Below are 3937 nucleotides of genomic sequence, written 5' to 3' on the forward strand. Positions count from 1 at the left end.
CCTCCCGAGTAGCTGGGACTACAGGCGCCCGCCACCTCGCCCGGCTAGTTTTTTGTATTTTTTACTAGAGACGGGGTTTCACCGTGTTAACCAGGATGGTCTCAATCTCCTGACCTTGTGATCCGCCCGTCTTGGCCTCCCAAAGTGCTGGGATTACAGGCTTGAGCCACCGCGCCCGGCCAGTAGTTACTTTTCTATTATTGACACTTTCACTTTTTATCAAGCCATTTTCTCTCTCTTTTTTTTTTTTTTTTTTTGAGATGAGATCTCATTCTGCCACCCAAACTTGACTGCAATGGCACAATCTTTGTTCATTATAGCCTTGACCTCATAGGCTCAAGGGATCCTCCTGCCTCAGCCTTCTGAGTAGCTGGGACTACAGGCATGCCACCACACCCAGCTAATTTTCTTTTTTGATATTTTTTGTAAAGACAGGGCTTTGTTATGTTGCCTAAGCTGGTCTTGAACTCATGGTTTCAAACAATCTGCTCACCTTGGCCTCCCAAAGTGCTGGGATTACAGGCACGAGGCACCATGCCCAGCCTCAAGCTGTTTTCTCCATATACACTGCCTTTGTATAATTATCAGCTCATAGACAGCAAAATGAAACATGTGTGATCTCTTAAAAAAAAATCACTGACTAGGGTATATTCTAGCATACTTGGCACTTAGTATATGCTTGAGTTGAAGTGATATCCATTTATGTAAAATTGATTCAGAGTAGTATCTATCAGAGATCAGCAGAGAAGATCCAACATATGGAAAATTGGAGTTTATAAAGAATAAAAAAAAAATTAAAACAGAACTAATATTTAAAATTATAATTATCTAATAAAAATGTGTAGAAATAAAAGAATACTTGAATCTATCCATTGAAAGGAAGATACAGAGTTGAGTAAGAAGACTAGGCAAAGGTCAGATCATGTAGGTCCTTGTAGGCCACTGTGAGAAATTTAAACTTCAGTCTAAATGCAATGAAAATCCTTTGGAGGACTTCAATCAGAAGCACCAGCCTGGGCAATAGGGTGAGACCCCAATCTCTAAAAATTAAAAATAAAAAAAATAGCCAGGTACAGTGTGTTTTCCTGTAGACCCAGTTACTAGGGAAGATGAGGCAGGAGGATTGTTTGAGCCCAGTAGTTCAAGGTGAGGCTGCCTGGGTGACAGGGATTTTCTCTCTTAAAGAAAAAAAAGGAAGCACCATTGTTTACACAAAACAGAGAAGTAGAAATGTGTGTGGACTTGAAAAAAAACTAAATGTGAGAATGAAGAAATGGTTTTATTTCACAACGCAAAGCCTTTCCACTTCCACTTTAATGATGGCAACAGAGAATTGTGCACACTCCTTCCATTTATCAAAATTCTCCCCATAAAGAGACTAACTTTATGCAAACTTTTTGGCATGGAAATGTTGGGGACTAAGAACAGCAAGCAATTTGTGGATTAAAGATATAAAATTAGCACTAGAATTGTTGAGATAAGCCTGGTTTATCCTGGCCAGATGATAAGTATGGGAAGTGGCTGGGTAATCAGAAACTAGTTGTCAAGTTAGAACAAGAGCTCCAAAAATATAACTCAGGATTGGGGATGAGAGGGTGTGAGGAGGAAAATTCAGAAAACAAAGCTCAGGAGAAAGCCAGAACAATTTACACTGAGTATATCCTGGGAAATCAAAGGAAAAAAAAGTCTATTAAAGGGAAGGGCGGTAGAAATGAGATCAGAGGAAAAAAACAATCAGAAAGATCAAAGAAAATCTGGTGCTTTCCGTCCAAATCTGTACCTTAATGAGTAAAGAAATATTAGGGGCTTCCCTGTCAAATGTTTCATTTTAACTTCACTGTTTATCTTATCTCTCTTTTAATTTTTTTTAATTCTTAAGTTTTCACCCTCTGTACCAAAATTATATGTGATTTTCTTCAAGATTAAAACACTTACATGGATTGTTTTTGTTTTGACAACATGGGATATTAAGCTAATGTGAATGAACTCTCACTACAAGTATACTAAAATGCTTTATAAAATAATACAAAAATTTAATTACATAGTCAAGATTGAGAGAAAGAAAGGAAAAAAGAAAAAAAAAAGGAAACCACAAATGCCAAAAACAAAGAGTGATCTAAATTAGTGCAGTAAATCCAATTATGCTGTAGTAAACTGGAAAAGTGGATATTTTTTATGCCTCTAAGCTACAGAAATCCCCAAACTGGTCCAGGATCCATAAAATTTCTTAAGCCCTAGCAAGAGAAAATGTGAAACATCAAAGTAGAGTGACACTCACAGTTCAGGGCACTAAGATGAAGGAAAAAGAACACCTTCTTCAAACGTTCATAAAATATAAAAGAGATGAATCAATGAACCAGGACGAGGGAGAGCTCCTATGCACAACAATAGGAAGAATTAGTATCCTAAGAACTAGCTATAACAGCAAATCGGAAGGAGACTACTTACTACCCTAAATATCTATTTAGGTTACAGTTATTAAGGAGTTGACATCAAATTTTAAAACTTCTGCTCTGTAACTTCTGTGAGGATGATTAAAAGATAAGCCACAGATTGGGAGAAAATATTTGCAAACCACATATCCAACAAAGGACTTGTGTCTAGAACATGTAGGAACTCTCAAAACTCAACAGTAAAAAATAATAAAATAAAATAAAAATATAATTTTAAAATGGGCAAAAGATATGACCATATATTTCATGTGAAAATAAATACAGGGCTGGGTGCGGTGGCTCATACCTGTAATCCCAACACTTTGGGAGGCCAAAGTGGGTGGATCACCTGAGGTCAGGAGTTCAAGACTAGCCTGGCCAAAATGGTGAAACCCCATCTCTACTAAAAATACAAAAATTAGCTGGGCGTGTTGGTGCGCACCTGTAGTCCCAGCTACTTGGGAGGCTGAGGTGGGAGAATCACTTGAACCCGGGAGGCAGAGGTTGCAGTGAGCTGAGATGGCACCACTGCACTCCAGCCTGGGCGACAGAGTGAGACTCCGTCTCTAAACAAACAAATAAATGGAGTAAACTATCAATACATAGAACTTGAATGGATCTCTAGGGAATTATGCTGACTGAAAAAAACCAATCTCCACAGGTTATATGCTGTATTATTCCACTCATATAACATTCTTGAAATAACAAAATCATAGAAGTAGAGAGCAGATTAGTGGTTGCCAAGGGTTGGGGACAAGGTGGAAGCATGAGGTAAATGCTTGTGGTTCTAAAGAGGCAGCATGCGGGAGCCTTGTGGTGATAGAACAATTCTGTATCTTGATTGTGGTGGTGGTTACACAAAGGTATCCATGTGGCTGGGCTTGGTGGCTCACCTTTGGGAGGTAGAGGTCTTGAGCCCAGGAGCCCAGGAGTTTGAGACTAGCCAGGGTAACATGGTGAAACCCTGTCTCTACAAAAAGTACAAAATAATTAGCCAGGTGTGGTGGCATGCACCTGTAGTCCTACCTACTCAGGAGGCTAAGGCAGGAGGATTGCTTGAACTGGGGAGGTCAAGGCTATAGTGAACCATGATCATGCCACAGCATTCCATCCTGGGTGACAGAGCGAGACCCTGTCTCAAAAAAAAGAAACAAACAAAAAAAAACACCAAAGTTATACATGCAATAAAATTTCTTAAAACTGCACACACATACATACACACATAAACACGCCTATAATCCCAGAGCTTTGGGAGGCCGAGGTGGGTGGATCATGAGGTCAGGAGATCAAGACCACCCTGGCCAATACGGTGATATCCCGTCTCTACTAAAAATACAAAAAATTAGCCAGGCATGGTGGCATGTGTCTGTAGTCCCAGCTACTTGGGAGGCTGAGGCAGGAGAATCACTTAAAACTGGGAGGCAGAGGTTGCAGTGAGCTGAGATCATGCCACTGTACTCCAGCCTGGGGGACAGAGTGAAACTCCGTTTCAAAAAAAAAAAAAA

The sequence above is a fragment of the Mandrillus leucophaeus genome, unplaced genomic scaffold, assembly GCF_000951045.1.
Source record: "Mandrillus leucophaeus isolate KB7577 unplaced genomic scaffold, Mleu.le_1.0 Scaffold13, whole genome shotgun sequence".
Lineage (NCBI taxonomy): Eukaryota > Metazoa > Chordata > Mammalia > Primates > Cercopithecidae > Mandrillus > Mandrillus leucophaeus.